General features: G+C 46.7%; 1 long non-coding RNA gene across 2 annotated transcripts; it reads right to left on the reverse strand.

Annotated features, from left to right (window-relative positions):
• Positions 1 to 3671: 3671 nt before the first annotated feature.
• 4930503F20Rik (RIKEN cDNA 4930503F20 gene) lies at positions 3672 to 6884 on the reverse strand. 2 transcript variants are annotated; one of them, NR_131113.1, is made up of 4 exons: positions 6860 to 6884; positions 5590 to 5725; positions 5400 to 5494; positions 3672 to 4083 (listed from the first exon to the last, which is right to left on the reverse strand). It is a non-coding gene; the product is annotated as an RIKEN cDNA 4930503F20 gene (long non-coding RNA). The 2 variants fall into 2 exon arrangements; NR_131114.1 differs by lacking the exon at positions 3672 to 4083 and having other exon boundaries at positions 5360 to 5494; positions 6582 to 6884.
• Between the last annotated feature and the right edge of the window lie 13053 nt (positions 6885 to 19937).

Below are 19937 nucleotides of genomic sequence, written 5' to 3' on the forward strand. Positions count from 1 at the left end.
GGGCTAAGGACAGATGTTCTAGCAAGAAACTGATGGTCACCCATTGGCCAGTGTCTGACATCTGTAGTAGGGGTGTCTGGGTGTTTGTGTGGCCACCTCAGCATGAGAACTCGCTGTGCTGCACTCTGTGTGTTCCTCCACAGGCAGGAACATTTCCCATGGACTCAGCCAATCTGGAGCTCCTGGTGGAGACATAGCGATCACTCCCTTACCGCCAGCCTGGCTGCCTCTCTGGACTGCCCAGACTGGACTGCTCCCCAGGAGGAACCCAGTCACCAACTCCTGCATTTATCTGTTTTCCATCACCCTGACTTCTCTGTTGACCCCAGATATTAACAAAACACTTTGTAATAGCCAAGTGTCTGTTGCCTGTACAGAAACCTCACCTTCCCAAGAGAGACTGAGATGGTAAAGTGCCCCCAAGGGGGCAGTTCGATTCATCGTGACTGGTTTAGGTCTGGGGTGCTGTCCTGGTGCTGGCAAGCCTCTTGGCTTCCCACTTCCAGAGCCATTTAGTTAAGATCAGTTGAATACTCCCTGGGGCCTCTGCTGGCGAGCGAGATGCTCGCCGGCAGAGGTCTGAGTTATAATGAGGCTCTGTTTGTTTCAAGATCTCATTTTGGTACCCCTTGGGGGAGAATGCTAACAGAATCAGAGAGCATTCTAGATCCTTCCTCCCAGTTTCTTAAGTCACTGTCAATAGGACCTTGGCAAAACCTGATCTCCATCTCCCTCAATTGAGCTGTAGAAACATCAGTAGGCCTCTGCCACCACACATGCCAGCAATCAAGTGAGCTCCCAGGAGACCTCACACTGCTGCCTGCATTGTATCAAGGGGTACTCTTCACACTGCTGCCTGCACATTGTCAGGGGGTGCTCCCCACACCCCTTCCTGCACAGTGTCAAGGGGTGCTCCTCACACCCCTGCCTGCATTGTATCAAGGGATGCTCCCCAAACCCCTGCCTGCACTGTGTCTATCACTGGGGTGCTTATTTGCTTGAAGCCAGGAGCTCAAAACCATCTAGGGTGTTGGAAAGGGAGACACTATAATATCACCTTTACATTATGGAGTTAGCTTATGTCAAGGTGCTGAGAGATTTATAGTAGGGATGCTGATATGCTGGGCCACTCGAGTGGTTCAAATATTACAGAAACTTCTTACACTGATCCTATCTGTCCTGGCCCTCATTGTGTTCTGGGCTAGGATTTTTTAGTAGCTGAGAGGTCAGGCAGAAGTTGGACTAGTTCATAGAATGTAAGGTAGATCCCTTAATGTGGAACCATTGCCATGGGTCAGTGAAGACACCTTCCCACAGACTAAACTCAGGGCCAGGATCAACAGGTTCTACCTGTGGAGCAGTTTCAGGTGGAACCAGCAGTTATATTACAGCTGGGAACCATAGCCCTGGGGCCTGGTACCTAGAGCACCTTTACTGAAGTAGGAGTGTGGGGGTGGGGGGTGAATGAAATGGTTGGTTATGTTCTTGAGGCTCTATTGCATCTATTTCTGTGGTCATCAAATGCTTATTGAGGGACAGGGTCATAGTTCCACAGTGACTAGACAGGTAGAAGTGGCGTTTTTTAAAATGGTGCACACTTTCATAGAAATCATATTACATCCATCACTGTGGTATCCCAGGCCATCAGACTTCTTCAAAGGCTGTGACGTGCAATGAGAGCAGATGAAGCAGATGGAGGAAGTGGTACAATGTAGAAAGTATCCTTGTGGGATAGATCGTGGAGAGAACAGAGATCCACATGAAGGGAGGAACGCACTTATCCACCAAGGAGAGAGATAGGCTGAGAGACAACCTAGGTCAAGAACGAAATGGCAGATACTGAGTAGTAGGAAATACTCGTTACAAAGGAGAGCTATGTAGGCTCAGGAGCCAGAGAGAGGCAGTCCTTCAACTAACTGCTCCTAAGGTCAAGCCATCTGTTTCCACTGTCTATTGAACTCTAGCACCGTCTATTGAAAGGGGTCTCTTCTTTTCTGAATTGCTTTTGGCAAACAGCCAAAAATAGGCACATTTGCTTAGCTCTGGATCTGTTTCTTAGGTCATCTCGCTAGTGTCTAGTCTACTGCCCTTCCCCCAGCTGTACCGTAGAAACCTGATTACTCTGATAGTAATAGTTCTTAAAATCAGATAGCCCCATTGTTTCTGCACATTACTACATCTCTCTCTCTCTCTCTCTCTCTCTCTCTCTCTCTCTCTCTCTGTGTGTGTGTGTGTGTGCATGTGTGTGTGTGTATAAATAAAAGAAGATGGAAAGGGGGAGAAGAGAAGAGAGGAGAGGAGAGGAGGGGAGGGGAAGGAAGGGGAGGGGAGCGGAAAGAGGAATCTTTTTGCTGAAGTTTTGACAGAATTGTATTAAATCTGCATATAAATTTGGATAGCTGGTATATTTACTTACAGTGAATCTTCTGACCTATGAAGTGTCTCTGCATTCTTTGGGTGAACTTCTTTAGTCACCAGGTTATAATTTTCAGCAAGTCCTGTAGACACACTGTCTTGGTCATACCTAACAATCTTATTTTTTTACACACATAGTGTCATATTGGGTGTATTTATTTTAAATAAAGCTATGTTGTTCCTAAGTAAAAAAAAGTGGGTATCCCTTCGTATGAATAAACAGCATACATCAAAGTTATCCAAGATAAAACACAAAACTTCAAAAGTTATTCCATGTACTTCATAAACTCAGCCAGTGTTTTGGGACAGAATCCAGTCCTCTGTGATTTCTGGCTCACTGTGTGATAAAACTATATTATGTACCTCGGGAGACTCTCCACAAAACCATCTGTGCTGGGAAATCCATGACCCACGAGGTGGTCATAGTTCATCCACTTCCGACTGCAGGGAACGTTTCCCTTCAGCCACGCTGGCAAGGACAGCCCAGTGACTCCCACCCTGTGCCCAGTCCTGGACGCCCTGGTCAGGTGATGCTGCTGTGGGCTTCACAGTGCCTCCAAGGACGACTGGGCAGTTTGGTCTCTTTCTAGTAGAAACCACAGCCTGGCATTAAGGGATCCTGAGTAGTCTTTGGAGCCTCACGTCTCATTAGCTGGCTCCCAGCCTCATGTCTCCTCTCAGTGTCCCACAGCCTTTCAAATGAGGTAGCCATAGTTACCAGCCTCTAACTGTCCCCTTGTCCCTCCATGCTACCCACCTTTGACTGATATGGCTGACTCTGAGATGCCCACCTTTGCTTTCTATGTGGCCTTCAAGGAGTCAGGGGAACCTTTTAGCACCTGAAAATAGATATGGGGATAAAATACAGTCCTGGCCTGCATGATATCAGAGACACAGGCCAGCAGTCAGCACACTCTGCCCATGGGTCACCGTATCTACAGAGTCTGTCCAAAAGGCAGCTGAGTCCGGGTGAGGGAGCAGCCACACTTGCCTGGATGGTTGGTCCAGGAGGGGTGGTTGTGCTGTTTCCACACTTGATACCACTGAGACTTCAAGCCTTTCTCCAAGATCACAAAGACAGTAAACCACAAAACTAGCTTTGGCTTTACACCAAAAAGCCTAGCCCTCCCTGCTCCTCCCCTGATCACTGAACACTTGGAAGGCTCTCAGTATTTGCTGAATGAGTGGGGAAATGGTCAAAATGAATTGTGCCCTATCTGCTGAGACTTTTCCTGGAGGTAAGGAAGCAATCGCATTTTGCCCCTTCTTGTATTTATTTATTAGTTACCATGTCCCTGTTCCCAGGCCTTTGCAGCCCATTTTAGGGGCTCTGGGGCAGCAGCAACCTCGCAATGTGGGTGAGCATTTCACCCCCAGGAGACCTCTGCTTCTCCTCACACCCTCCTGGCTTTTTAGTTCTGGTTTGCTCACTGGTGGATGGCTTTGAACAACAGTCTTGCCTGAATATAACCTGGGAAGCCTCGGACAGTTGAATGGCAAGAGGCAATCTGATATACTTAAGGATCCAAGGCCAACATTCCAGGGGGCCAAGTTCAGATTGAAGGTTTGCTTGGCCTTTTCTGCACTTCCATCTGCTCCCCCACGCATCTGTCAACTCCCACGTGCAACTGGTGCATCAAAGGTTTGGGGACAAGGTAAAGCGGTCACCTGAACGACAGAAAAAGAGCAGCTATAGTGGCGTGTTGCCCTTGTTACCACAGGTGCAATGGAGGATGTAGCTGTTTACCCATGAGGACACCTGCCATAGCCAGCCTTGCCTGCCCCACCCCCACCTCCACCCCCGGGGGGTCCTGGACATCAGCCCCTGCAGGCTTGCTCCCTTGCAGAGGCCTCAGTACTGCAACAGTTCAGACTGGCTCCCAGTGAACCCCGAGTGACCCCTCAGGGGCTTTATTTTCATTTCTTCTTGGCAGGATGTAACTTCCTGCTTCTAAGAAAAACATCTTTAAACAGAGCCATGAACCAGTTCCAGGGTGTCCCTCACGTCCCCCGAGCTCCAACGGAACACCATGATGAGCTGAGTGGAGCTCATTGGAAGCACATGGTGCCTGTTTCCTTTCAAAGTCCCCAAGAGTCTCAGGCCTGGAGGAGGTGTGTGTTGGGAGCGGCGAGTGATAAATCATACTGCAAGTGTTATCTAGTCTTGTGTTTGAGAGGGGAGGCCAGGAGAAGGAGGAGGAGAAGCTGAGGGGCCCGGGCCTGGAATGCACACAGGGAAGAGCAGGGAGCAGAGGCTGCCCAGGCCAACTGGTGTTTATTAGGCGTCTACCACCATGAAGCCCAGGAGAGCAGTAAGCCTAGGACCATTGATGACCTATGTGGAAATAGCTGCAGGGCGTGTGGGGCAGAGTCGAGCTTGCTGTGAGAATGCTAGCCAAGAGGCAGAGGAGTTCTTCAGGGAGTAAGGCTGAGCTGCCTCTGCAGCTCTCTCTATGCTCCCTCTGTAGACCAAGGAGGCCTGGATTTGTGTAAGCCCGGCAGGAATGTTCTAGTTGTCTTCCAGTCTTCTCTGGATACACAGACAGATTCATGTTCAGTTCCTCACATGCCAGAGACTGGGGAGCTACGTGTGATCTTTGGTCAGGGATTCGGCAAACATACCAAGGTAGAGTACAGCCATGGGGCAGAGAGGAGCTTATGAAAGGAGGTGCCTGGGAGCCCTGGGATGCTGGAGAGAGGCATGGCCCTGCTCTTGGGCAGGTGAAGGTAGTTCATTAACCCTGGCTGTGGAACCCTCACAGCCGGGGCAAGCGAAAGGCCTTGCTTACTATCCTGGCCTGGACATAGATCAGGTGTGGGATTGGTAACTGCAGAAGAGTGTGCCATTCCTTCAGGACTAAGACCCTTGCAGTCTTACAGAAGCAGCATCCTGCCTGGGAACTCTACAGAAGGCCTTACGTTGGAAGAAGAGTACTGACGAGTATTTGTTTATCTGTGTAATGGGAACAAGGACACTCACTCACATGGTAGGGCTTTTGGGGGGTTGAGGTAGGGTCTTCTGCCTTGTTTTTAGTTTTGTGTTCACCTTGTTACAAGAAGGTTAGAGTGGCTTCTGAGTCTATAGGACAGAAAAAAAAAAATGATACAAAAATGTAAAAAGGGAGACGCAAAGATATAAAGTCAATCCAGAAAAAAACCCTGGAAATCACATACCTTAATTTGGGTCCTGAGGGTGAAAGTTTTTCATGGAAGGATTCTTCAACACTCCCCTGAGAACAAAGCCATTAGCTCCACAGTTCAAGGTCTCAGAATGAAAAGGAACAAGTCCCCAGGAACTCCCAACTGTTCCCTGTTCCAAAAAGGGGGACAAGAACTGAGCCTGGCTATCTTTTTTAAACATTTGATTTTGAATTGTGAGTTGAAACAATGTAATTAAATACAGTTTTGAGATACAAAATGGAGTTATGATTTATGAATTGAGTGTGGAGCGATTGAATCATGTTAGTTAATTTAGTCATCGCTTCAAATCTTGCCTTTAGGAGGCAAACATGGTGAATGGAGTGACCAGTAGTGGACATTTCAAAATAAGGAAGAGCAAAGTTCAAATGTTGTCACCTTTGATGATCACACTGTTTTTGTTATACTAAATAAGGGTTTTCACTAAGAGGTTTTCCTGTATCTATATCTACAACTGTGGGTAGACAGATACATAATTGCACCTTGCAGCTATTTCTGCCCCTCCTTGCCGTTCCCCGCCCCTCCCTCTTTTACTGGACTTCTTCCTCCCTGTTATAGTCTGCTCCTGAGAAAACCTTGTAGTGTCTGGTCTTTCTTTCCCTATTATCCCTCTTATTCCCCCTCCCCATCTTCTCTTAGGGTTCCCTCAGCAAAGCCTTCCTTTGTCAGGTCCAAAAGAAACCCAGGGTGCGTATTAACATATCAAAGTACAGGCAAGTACCTGTCACAGTGGCAGGCCACCTTGGCACCCTGGCTTCTCTCAGCAATTCTCATCCCGCCCCCTACCCTAAACTTCCCCATCTCATGGCTTCCCTTCCCCCAGCTTCTGACTCCTACATAACTGTCATTTCAGCCACACACTTTCCTGGTCCTCTCATCTTGGTTCTTGGCTCTCTCTTGGTCCTCCTGGACCTCTCTCCTGTCCTTCCCTCTTGACCCACTCCCACCCCCACCCCGCTCAGCCTCACCGTCCAGTTCAGTCTACTGGCCATGTTTAGTCTACCATTTTCTCCCATTGATCTGGACTCTTCCAGATGCTTCTGGCTGTACTCTTCCTCGTATTTACAATAAAAACCTTCTCTCTTCAACCCCATACTGTGAAACTGTCGTGTCCTTGTTCCATTCACCCTTGTTTTTTTATGTCTCGTGTGCCCATATATGTGTATATGTTTATGAATAAGTATAGAGTTTTTAATCTAGATTTTGAACAAGAAATATCTGAGTTTGTCTTTCTGTGCTGGCTCACTCTGTTGGCATTCCTTCTACATTCTGACCAACAGTTACCTAGCAACAGTCAGGTAAGTAGCTTGCTACAAAAGAGACTGTTTTTGATGGCCTTTCAGGGACTAAACCATCAACCAAAGAGTACACGTGGAACCATGGCTCCAGCCGCATATGTAGCACAGAATGGCCTTGTTGGACATCAATGGAGGAGAGGCCCTGGGTCCTGTGGAGGTTCGATGCCCCAGTGTAGGGGAATGCCAGGGCAGGAAGGCAGGAGTGAGTGGGTAGGTGGGTTGGGAAAGGGGAATGGGATAGGGGGTTTCCTGGGGGAAACTGGAAAAGGGGATAACATTTGAAATGTAAATAAATAAAACATCCAATTTAAAAAAGAGACTGTTTTGACTCTTCCTCCCTCTCTCTGCGCATTTTCTCTCTCTGATCTCCTTTGCTCTCCCTGACTCCTTTCTCCCTCTCTCTCCCCTTACCCCCTCCCTCCAAGTGTTCCTGGCCAGCCTCTCCTCTTCTTTCTCTCTTCCTCTCTCCCTCTCTGTCCTCTGTCCCCTCTCTTTCTCTGCCTCTACTCCCCTCTCAACTCCCCTTCCCATGCCCCCAAATAAACTTTAGTCTATACTATACCTATCATATGGCTGGTACCTTGGTGTGTGTGGGGGGATGCCTCAGCATGGGCCCACAGAGGTACCCCTTCCACTTCACCATACCATTCTATAAAACATACATTTGGCTTCAACACACTCTCTCTCTCTCTCTCTCTCTCCACTTGACATGATGACCTCTAGTTGCTTCACTTTTCTAGCAAATACCACTGCTCATTCTCTTTAAGGCTGATTAAAATCCCACTGTGTACAGCCACCACCGGCAGACTTTTTAAAGAGGACGTGAAGGATAATGAGTGAAAACCTCGAGCAAGTCCATCGGTTTCTTCCCTAAGGCAACCTCCCAGGCTGGATGAACAGGGTGACATTACAGAACCATGTAATGTGGGGGTGATGGTTTCTTGCAAGTCTCAGATGCCTGCTCCGTGCTAAGCTAAACTGACAATGCAGTACTGGGAAGAATGAAATCGCAAACGCGGACTGCATTTTAAGAAACCATGCCGGTCATATGTCGGCAAATAGATTGTCCTCTACCAGATGGCCCACAGCTTTTGGTTGCTGACTAAAAGCAAAATTTAAGAGCCTTGGCAAGAAGCCATGTGAAGGAAGGGTTGGCTACTTCCTGAGAAAACTGAGATGCCCAACCATGAGCCCAGGCTGGCTTTGTGCAGAGAGAGCGAGAGCGAGACACACACACATACACACACACACACACACACACACACACAGAGAGAAAGAGAGAGAGAGAGAGACAGAGACAGAGACAGAGAGACAGAGAGAGACAAAGAGAGACAGAGAGAGAGAACAGTCTTTCATAAAAAATTATTTCAGATATGCACATTACAATTCCTAATATACAAATTGTTTACTAAATGGACACAGTAGTTTCTGTCCCGACACCATTCAAAACAAATGAATTCAGCAAATGACCACAACAAAAATCAATCACAAAGCTCTCCAAATTTGACTTGGAACCGTGGTGTGTCCCAGGCCAGTGTTTAGTGAAATAGTTTATTTGAGGCAATATTTGGGAGCTGAGGAGAATGCTGAGTGGCTAGGAATGTATACTGTTTTAGCAAAGGACCTGGGCTCAGGTCCAAGCACACAGATGAGGCCGCTCAGAACAGCTGGTGACTCCAGCTCTATCTAGGGGATCTGACACCTTTGGCCTTCACAGGCACTTATGGGCACCTGCACTCACATGCACATACACGGCCACACATGGATGCAAGTCTCTTAGGATGAGGATTATCTATAAAACTGCAACCTAAATTCGAGGTTAGTTGGTTTGCCATAGAAGTGACTCACAGCTTCAATACATAGCTGTTTGGGTCATGGCTATATTCCCATGATATATTTACCGTCTGACCTGACTTGCCTAAATTCTTCATCCCAGAAGTCTACGTATAAGATAATTAACGAATGAGCTTGTGGGTTTTCCCAGCCTGCTGTATGTATGTATATGTGTATATATGTAAATATATATGTATGTGTGTATATATACGCATATATATATACATATATATACACACACATGTGTGTGTGTGTATGTATGTACATATGTATATATGGGGTATACTTTCCTTCTAATGACTCAATTCCATAACAGTGATACTCATAATGGTAAAACCCAAACAATGTTGAAAGTATGGGAAACATTTCCCCTTCACTTCCTCTTTCTCTGCACGCTCCAGTTTCTGCTTTTCCTCTTCCTGGCCATGACACGCCTCTCTTAACTACAGATAAAGTGCTCCAAGCCCTCTTTCTCCACCTGCCAGCTGTCAACTGTGTCACTGATCATCCCTGTTGAAAGAGTTTAAACCACTTACATTGTATTGACTTTTAGTCTTTTAGTTTTATGTCTTGAAAACATTCTTGGAGCTGTGTCTTTATCTTCATTTCCAAAACACCATTTTCCTGTTTACTGTTGGCAGGAGAGGACTGGAATGCCTGCTACCTGTGCTCCCTCCCTCGTCTTTGCACTGAATCTCCTACTGGCTTTATTCTTGCACCAAACCCTCAAGGACTGCATCATTTTCATTTTCCCCTGTCTGCTGTCATGTTCTGTCCATATTTTCATATTATAAAAACGATCATTTCTGTATTTATTGACATTTCCTTAGAAAGTCAAAGGACAAAGAGAGATTGATAGATATGGGTGATATATAGATGTGTGATAGATTATCACCAGATGGTAGATAGGTGATAGATAGATAGATAGATAGATAGATAGATAGATAGGCAGGCAGATAGATAATAGCTAGCTGGATGTTAGACAGACAGATAATAATTTTGAATTAAGTTTCACTGTTGGGAAAATGGAAGGTTCTGTTGAGAGATTATTCCTGCTGATTAATGGTGTAAGCCCTATAAGTCTGGGCATTGATTCAAAAACAAAACTCCTCTTGACCTTATGTAGTTTTTTCTATAAACAAGTTACACGCATAAGTTAAAGGTCACTGAGAGGTCCATGAAATCCATCAACAAGCCACTACCACTATGATGTTCTCCCAAATGCTGAACAGATTAATTTGAGTCTGTGCTGTTGAGTCCTCATGGAAAACATGGGCTTGAAAAATCTTGACCTACTGTGTCTCCAGTGAGAATCAGGACAGCATTTGAATAAAGTTTTGGGCAAGATGAAAGCATTTCTTTTTCTAGTGATGTGTTTCTCTTTCCTGCATCACACAGACCTGCATATGTAGAGGCAACAGAGGTGACTAGTTGCCTCAGGAACAGAACTACCCCCACAGTTCTGAGGTACTTTGATGGCTTGCTTCTGTACCCGTTCCTCAGACTGAGGCTCCCCACACACCATAGCATGTTTGCCTTGGTCTGCTCAGCTACCACAGACTGGGAGTCTGAATAGTAGCAATCTGTTCTATCACAGCTCTGGAGGTTTGGAAGTCCAAGACAGAGACTCAGGGCTTCTGACTCTGGCTAGGGCTGTCTCTGGGGATTGCCCCATGTGATTCTCACTGCACATTCTCTCAAGGGCAGGGTCATGCTCAGGGGATGGAGAGCCAGGTCTGTGCGATCAGGACATCAGCCAATCTCAGTCAGTTCTCATGAAGGCTTCATTCCTAATTCTGTGACATTGTCCTTGTAGTTATTCTCTTGTGTCCACTCCCCACTTTCAACATGCTGGAGTAGCTGTGTGTTGTGTAAGAACTCTGGCCTTTCTAATTCAGGTTCTATTGTCAGCTGCTTTCGTGAGTTTAGGGCAGTTGTTGAGTGTCTCCCAGCCTTACTTTCCTCATCTGTGAAATGGGAATCCTAACACCCATTTCTGAGCTCTTAGGACATTCAGCAGATCCTACAGGTTGGGCTTGTAGCACTGTGCATGGTGTTACCACAGAGATCCCCAGCCCGAGCCCCTGACACACACCCTGTTCTTTTCCTAACTTTTCGATGGCCAAGGACTTCCTACAGTTCCCTTCTAACTTGGAAATCCTGTAATCCAATTCATGGCCTGAAATGTTTTCCAGGGTCCGCTTTCTTAGGGCTATTTGGACACAGGTAGGTTCCAACTGTGCTTCCAAGGATACAAGTCACACTCTTTCTGGTTCCCTGCATGGCCGCAAGTCATGTTTCCCATGTTTTTTTACCCCTACCTTCTTATGAGGCTGCTCCATCTATAGTAACTGGCCCACCAGTCCACCTCCTGACACTCTTCAGGAGGTTTCCAGAGCAGGCGATCTCAGAGTTCATCTCTCATCACGAGCCCAGATAATTCATACCATGGGGCCTTAGCCCAAAAGCCACTGGCTCAGGACCCTGTCCACCTGGTCCTGGTCCTCAAGAGCTTCAACCCCAGCGCTGACGGAAAAATGCTGACTGACAGCAATGCAGGGTAGGAGGGTAGGTACTTCCAGAATGAAGGAGTCAGGCAAGAGCTCAAGAAATGACTCAGTACGTCACATGACCCCAAGGCATATAGTGAAGGCTACATGAGGACTTGCCAAAGGCCATACTCCAAAGATCATGCTGTGCAGCATTGGTGGAAAATGAAAAGCAGTCCAAGAGCTTTGATAAGATGGTTCAGAATGAGTGAAGCCAGAGATTCACAAAGCTTCATGTGCACACTCCCTTCCCCTGCACACTCAGTTTTACATCAGCCACCTTGCACGGCTCAGAACAGTCTCCACATTACCCAGATGTTAGAGTCTAACAGCCACAGTCTAACAGGTCTGGCTAGACCTGATCTTAGACATGTTAGATACTGTACCAGTTACTCTGCCTACAACAACTGGGGTCAGTTCTGCAAGACCAGGTATTCACCTTTCCCAAAATTGCACATCCTAACAATGGAGCTTTCACAAGCCTATGACAATTGCTTTGATTTGAATTCCCTTTATTAGTTATGTCACCTTGGTAAATCTTTGCCTCCATTCCCCATTGGCTGGTTTCACATACTCTCAGGCCATAGATTGTAATAGTGACTCTTGTTATTGAATACTGGCCCTCACATGCAAGTACACAGCCATACACAAATATGCATGCACACTAACAGTGGCCAAGCTCTCTGACTCTCCAACCCCAGCCTGGTGGACATTTGTTAAATGCTGTAGCATACTGCTAATGGTCAATTTCTATGCAAATAGAATGCTTCTGTATAAGGAAAAACTTTGGACAAATTAAATTTAACAGTGTTTAATCCAGGGAAGAAGGAGACAAGAGTCAGGCACTCTCACAAATAAAGCAAGCTTATCTTGCTTATCTTATGGGAGGAAAGCGTTTGTGGACAGAAAACTGGGAGGGGGATAAAGCCATGAGGAGTAGAGGCAGCGAAATGGCTATGACTCTCAAATATGGCTGCCATATTTGAACATCACTTAAATATTTGACAGCCTATGATTGACAGAAGCTTAACTATGGTTCTATGTGTGTATTCCCAGTAAGACTTCAGTTGGTTGGCAGACTAAGTTACGTTTCAGTTTACTGTGTAAAAGCTTGTATGGAAGCCCTCTAGGACCAAATTCAGTTGACTACTACCAAACATCTAACCAAATAAAACATCAAGAGTGGCTCTGACATTGTTTTTCTTCTAGAGAAAGGGTATTTTTATTGCAATAAGAAAATACAGTTGAAAATTTTCAAGGGTAGATCTGAAGTATTTTTTTTTATGTTCAAGAATAAGAGCTGCCAGTAGAATAAAAGGCCCCCAAGCATATGTAAAACCAGCCAAAGGGAAACGGAGGCAGAGATTTGTGGGTTTCCCCTTTCTTAGAGGTCATCAGCCTAGAAGGATAAGGGGAGCATAATGGGGTGGGGGACAGGGTTCAGACAGCCATGAGTACAATGGAATGACTTCCAGGATCAGCCTCAGTGAGACAGCTCAGCTTTATCGGAGTGATCAAGGGCTATACAGATCTTAGGAAGTGGGTAGAGATTTCCAGGGTGGGTGGACATTATTGGCTAGAGCAGAGATGCTGGAAATGCTTTATCTACATGAAGAGGAATTCCAGGAGCTTGCCTCCCAGGCAGGTTCTTATTAAGAGAGAGGAAGTTGAACCTGTAATCTGGCCATAGGCTATGTGACTTTTCTCAGAGATGTGTTCATTTCATGAACTCCACAAGACCATCCACGAGCCAACTGCAAGGCAATCACTCAAGGGTTTTTATTAAAGCTCAACCGCACTGTTGTCACCGACACAGCAGGACAGGAGAGTGAAGCCCCCAAACCCAGTTTCAAGCAAGCATTTATAGAGGCAAGTAAACAAACAGAGGGGCATCCAGCTTGGCACGCATCTGATGGGGGGGGGGTATTATGAGATTTGTTGCCCTTTAAAGTGATTGGCTGGTACAGAGAGCCAAACGGTAAACTTTCATAAGTAAAGATCCTCAGGTACAACTGTAACTTCTGTTTTCTTCCCAATTGTTAGGAAGTGACCTGGAGACTAATGTTAGGTAACAGGTCTGGTGTTTAACTCAGGTCAGCTTCTCTAAGATGGAGCCTGAACTCAAGATGGAGTTGGTCTGATCTCCCAGAGGTTTGGGGGAGGTTACAGAGGGAAAGGGCTGATCGGTCATAACACAGTACCTACTGATCATATGGCGGGAAGGGTTTATAGGCTGAACTATGAGCACATGCAGGAAGCTCTGTGCAGGGTCATCCTCTAGATAAGGTCAGGCACCTGTGCTTAGAGACACTCTCCAGATAAGATCAGGCAGAGAGGAGGAAGCCCTGGAGAAAGAGAGAGTCCTCCATTTACTCCAAGCTCGGAGAGCTGTCTGAACATGATGGACCGATCCCTTAATAACAGGGTCTTCCAACAGAGATTTACCAAAGTGACTGTACTAGTCAGGGTTCTCTAGAGTTACAGAATGCATGGAATGTCTCAATATATTAAGGGAATTTATTGTAAAGACTTACAGCCTGTATGTAGTCCAAGTAACCCAACAATGGGCAGCTGCAAATGGGAAATAGAAAAATCTAGTAGTTGCTCAGTCCCACGAGGCTAGTTGTTTCAGCTGGTCTTCTGTATAAACTGGGGTCCTGAAGAAGTAGGTTCCAACAGATGTGCTGGCAATTAAGTGTAAACAGGCAGAGTGCCTTCCTTCTTCCGATATCCTTCTGTAGGCCTCCAGCAGAAGGTGTAGCCCAGATTAAAGGTGTGTACCACCACACCTGGACCTGGAACTTGCTTTGTCCCAGGCTGACCTTGAACTCAGGGATCTCTTTGCCTCAGTCTCTTGGGATTAAAGATGTGCACTACCTTGCCTGGGCCTAAGCTTTTCATGGCCACTGTGCCTTGAGACCTCCATGACAAGATCTCAATCTGAAGCCTGCATCTTCCAGCCTCAAGATCTGGATCACAGGTGAGCCCTCCATTTGGGGATTGTAGTTCATTCCAGATGTAGTCACGTTGACAATCAGGAATAGCCATTATAGTGACTAATAAACTAACTAATAAAAGGGATATAAACCCAAGCAATTGACTTAGAATTGTATAAGCTCCATGGTTAGGATGCAAGGAACAGGAATAAAAAGTGTTATATGAAATGACAGTGAGGCTAATCAGTTTGTTTTGGGCATTACCTCAGAAGGTACTTCACAAAACGTTGAGTTGTATATTACTGCATTGTATACCTTAAATATATACATTTAATTTATCAATTATACCTCAATTAAACAAATGAAATAGTTCTGTGCTGAACGAAGAAGGGAGGGTCTCACGTACTGCAAACTCCATCTGTGTCCCTCTAACTGCCCTCTCTTCCAGTGCAGCGTGTGTGAGAGCACATGCTAATGAAGAGACATCTGCCCTGTCTCTGTGTCTTTCCACTGCCCGGAAGAGTCAGCAAATGCCTCCTGGCATCTCCATTGTTGGCCATGAGGTTGAAGCATGACCAAGAGATGTGCCCAGCACTCAGGAGCTGAAACACCAGTGATGGTTTCTGTTTGATTTTCCTATGGTCAATTAGCTTTGCTTTCCAAACAGTCTAGGGTCATAGCCTTCCATCAGGCAGCTTTTCCATACCCTGCCCGCTCTCTTCAAGACAATGATAAACTTAATGAAGATTGATGGTCTGATGAGACCCTGCTGGGCACCTTCTCCACAGTGGAGAGATGAGGCTCGGAGGGGCTTTAAAGGAGTACAGATGCTACTTGGGGCCTCCACACTACAGTTGTTCCTCATACAGATCATCAGCAAGCCCTATACCTCCCGTTGGCTTCTTTAACCAGGTTGAAAGTAAGTCCAGACTGAATGTGTCTGCTGATTCCAGCCTTGCAGCCCCCAAGCATCTTCTGTATCCCTAAACAAAATCTAAAATTCTAAAACGAGCACAGAGCAGCCCCTGGCTTGATTGCCTTTTGGTAAAACCTTCTGGTTAGAAACTGAAGCTGCCACGTAACTGCCAGGATCAAGCTTTAATCCCTTTTGGGGGGGAGGGGTTTCGAGACAGGGTTTCTCTGTGTAGCCCTGGCTGTCCTGGAACTCACTTTGTAGACCAGGCTTAACCTCTTTTTCTTTCCTTCCTGCTCTGCCTGCTTGAGTATGCCAACCACCCAGAGTTGACATTAGCATCCAGGCTGTGCAGTCCTGTCTCTTCATGGGGACCCACACACTCTAACCAATGATGAAGTGCTCGCCTCCAACCTGCTTGACAACCCTTCTCCTTCACTACCAACATCCTCTTTCCCTAAGCCTTTGCTGACCTGAATCAAATCTCCCAGGGCACAGCCATCTATTCCAAACTCTGCCTGTATGTGTGTTATTTTAAGTCCCTTTTGCCTTGTTAACAAAGGACTGGACATTCACTATAAACTTCAAAGTACAGCAATACATACGTTTAAGAATGGCCCTTCCCTGCACCTCCACCAATAGCAGTGCACATTGGGGCTACTCTGAGTTTGCATCCCTCTTACGTGCGAAGATGCCCCTGGTCGGATGATTTGTTTTCTCCTTTCTGAAGCTCTACCGGGCAGCAATCTGTGCTGCAGAGCTGGAGAGTAGACTGGAGTCCACCTCTCACTCTCCAGCTTCCCATTTAAAACCTACATCCCTCCCCATAACATCCCAGACAGGTGTGTCTTCTCTTAGACGCTTCCTGAGATAAGGGCCCAGAAAAGGGTGACTTGGCATAAGTTTCATGACACTCTGAGTACAGAGTAGCCTTCCTGCTGCAGTTATGTACTGTGAGAAAGTGAGAACTCTGACTTTGAAATCTGCAAGTTCACAGGAAGTGAATAAACCCAGACCTCTAACCCAGGAAACTGGTAAAGCAAATGGAACCTTTTGAAGCCACCGTAGCGAAGGACAAGACACAGTGACTCTCCCAGCTTTGGAAGCCCAGACTTGTCTAGTGCCATCCTGCCAACCACACTGCTTCCCATCCAGCAACAAAAAGAACCAGATTGTGAGGGAACTCAGTGTCCAGTCATAGATGGACATTTGGACAGATGGCTGCACATCGGGGTGAGTCACACCACCGTCAGATGTCAGTGAGGAGCTATGAGCTCTTGGATAGATCTGTAAAGTCATCAGAGATTATCTTCAGTGTGCTTCCCACACATCCTCGGTCCTCCTGGCCTTTTAGACACCAGATGGTCATTAACCTTAAACATGTGGGATCTTATTTTGGCCACGTGTCAAAAGTTGAGTTGATCTCAAAGTACCATTTGTGGACCTCAGCTCAGAACTTAGCCAACAGACATCATGTTAAGTAAGCAGGTGGAAAAGAGCATGTCATGAGTCAGACACCAGGCGAGCAACGGTTCGTGGCAGCACAGCTTACATATTACCAGGCCTCACGGAAATGTCCGCATGGCTCCAATCACCCATACGTGCTCTGGCCACTCCGGGACACAAATAGTTTCTACATGATGTGCGTACTCATTTGCAAGATCCATGGCCAGCCCAGAAGGAACACTGCCTGAATCATTGAGAGACAAGCCAAAAGATCCTGGTGCAGATACCGATTTTGAGACAGTTTGAGCTTCCTCCCAGACTCTCCGTTTGTCCACATGACTGCAATCCCCAAGTTGGTAGTCTACCTTCTGCAGACCCTCTGCACACCCTTTCCCCTCCCCATCAATTCCTCATTTCCTTTCTCCCCTAACGGGTCTCCCAGGGAGAGAAATGAGAGTCTGAGGGAATGGGCCAAAGACTCTTCTGCCTAGGGAACATGTGCTGACACTTCAATTGTTCGGAGATCCCAAGCTCCCAAACGGAGCAGCCAGGCTCCTTCCCCTCGGTTTCAGAGGCCCACGCGCAGTTTAGAGAAAATATGCTCCATGTGTTACTGATCCATCTCCAAGCAGCTCATCCAAATGCTGGGTTTTAAGAGTTTGTAGATACACATGATCCATTTGGAGTCAACTTTACAAGCCTTCTATGCTTTCATTTATATTGCAGGAGGAAGCTGGGCTGTGCCAAGAGTAAGTGTACTGGCGTCTTCGGAGGGTCAGATTAGGTCTGGAGCACTGGAACCAGGTTGAGTGGAGGGGCCATTTAGAAGGCTCTCTCATCTCTGCCAAGGCTCTAGGTCTCAAAATAGGGGGAAAAATGTCATGGGGTGGGAGTGAGTTCAACATCTCCAGTCTCGATTTGACCCTTTCCTCAGAGCTCAACAATACTAGAACAGAATCCAGCACCCCAGAAAATCCATTGCCATTGTCTTTGTGGGGTGGTTGAAATGAACTTTGAGCATAGAACCATTAATTTTTGCCTTCTGGTTTGGAGGTGCTGTGGGGGGTCGAGGGCGAGAGGGAAAGAGGAGAGCAGTTCCTGGTGCTAACAGATACAATTAGCTTCCTAGCTGTCAGCACATAATATCCCCTAAGGGTTAGAGCAGGGGACATTCTTGGGGATCAGAATCCAGCCCATTTTAACTTAACATCAGTAGCCAAGAAGAAGGGAAGGAAACAGTCTTTCTGAAGAGCCACATACTTGGGACAGAAAGTGGGAGGGGACAAAGGCTGCCAGGAGGATACAGCAGACTATATATCCCTCTTTCGTGTTGGAAGACTCCAGCAAAAGTATAAAAGGTGCTGCTCAGGGTCTACTCAGAGCCTCCCTTTGGCTTTGGAACAGATCCACGCACAGCTATCTGTGTGGAGAAAGAAGAGTGCGCATCAGCAAATCAGAATTCAAGGTGCTGGGAACCATTCCGCTTCCTGTCATGGGGCTGGCAGGGCAGAGAGCAAGTATACAGCAAGCCTGGCAGTTTGGGAATCCAGAAGGATCTACCCCTTGAATCTACCATTTAGAGAGTAAGTGAACTTAGTCAAATCTCTATCTGTTTCTGCCTCCGTAGCATGAATACTGACAAACCAGGTGTACCTGTTGACAAACCAGCATCTTTGCTGGGTGGTTTTGACACTTGCCATTAGTCTCAGTGCCAGGGAGGCAGAGGCAGGTGACTGGTCTACACAGTGAGTTACAAGACAACCAGAGCTACACAGCGAGACCCTGTCTCAAAAACAACAAAATAAAACAACAACAAATCCAGTATCTTCAAATCCAGTGATGGGGGAGGTAAAAAAAAATTATAAATGGTGCTGTGTGAGTGATGAGCAGGTCTCCACTGGCAGGTGACAGACCACACCCTCTGGGGGCTCTACTTTGCAACTTAGTGATTGGGGTCCATTTAAAGGGAGTCCAGGTAAGGTCTTTAGAACTTGTGCAGTAGACGTGTGTGGATCAAGGAAAAGGCATTAACATGTGATCCCGAGGTCCCCGAGTCCACGGTTTATGTCTCAGTCATGTGATGTAAGGCAGGTTGCTGACTCTCTCTGGGCCTTGGCTGCCACAACTGGATAAAAGGGGCTTATGACAAGGATGACCAATGTGAACGTATCAGGCACCACAGCATGTGTACTGACGTGCACCATGCAGCTTCAAGAAGTGGGGATCACCAGTGAGAAGGAATGGTGAGTTCTGGGACCAGTGTAGCTATGAGAAAGGCACAGATGTCCCCACTGTCAACTCTAGTGGGAATCTCCTCACCATGAGAGCCAAACAGGACAGACCATCTGCTGTGGTTTGAGTGGGAAATATGCCCCCTCCCCTGCCCCAGGCTCGTATAACCACCTGGTCCACCATGGATGATGCTGGTTTAGGAGGTTGCTGAACCTCGGAGGCACAATGTCTAATTTTAGTGGCCACATAGCTGTAGACATAAGCTCTGAGGGTGCTCAGCCAGCCCTACCTCTGGTCTAGCTTGTTTCCCTGAGCAGACCATGTATCCTCCTGCCACCAAGGAGCTGCCCACCCTTCCTTCCTTCCTTCCTCCCTCCCTCCCTCCCTCCCTCCCTCCCTCCCTCCCTTCCTCTCTCCCTTCCTTCCTCCCTTCCTTCCAAGCCTTCCTTCATGGTTATAATGGACTGTACGCTCTCAAACCATGAGCCAGAATAAATCCTTCCTCCCTTAAGTTGCTTCTTTCCAGAAATTTGGCCACAGAAAAAAGAGAAAAGTGACTAACTGGTATGTCATCTCCGGGCAGCTAGGATACTCCACTCTTAGGCAGCGGACACTTTACATTCTATGTTATCATAAGTCCACTGTCAAGGACAGAAATCCCTGTGGGACTGCAAGCATCATCAAGTTTGGGGAATATCAGAGGCGCTATTTACTTGAGGACATGTGTCTGTCAGTCACAGCATGGACTTGGTTGAGTCATTTCCCTTGATTTCCTGTCTGCAAAGCAGAACACCAGAGGCAATGAAGGAATGTTGCAAACCATCAGGCAATGCCAGCTGGTTTCTCAGAAGCTAACCTTTTTCTTCCTGAATAAAATAAAGACAGACTGTCTTCACTTTTCTTCTGATGGTGATGTCTTTGTGGCCAAGTATATAAAAACAAAGTCAGGTTCACCCATGAACCCCATTTTCTGGCTGCCAGCTGGAACAGGCCAGAGAGAAAATGAAGACCAGTTCGACATAAACATATATGTCCAGTTGGGCTTAGTAGCACACACCTACGATTCTCAAACTTGGGTGACCGAGGCAGGGGAATAGAGAGTTGGAGTTCAAACTGG

Source organism: Mus musculus, chromosome 14 (assembly GCF_000001635.26).
Source record: "Mus musculus strain C57BL/6J chromosome 14, GRCm38.p6 C57BL/6J".
NCBI classification, from domain to species: domain Eukaryota; kingdom Metazoa; phylum Chordata; class Mammalia; order Rodentia; family Muridae; genus Mus; species Mus musculus.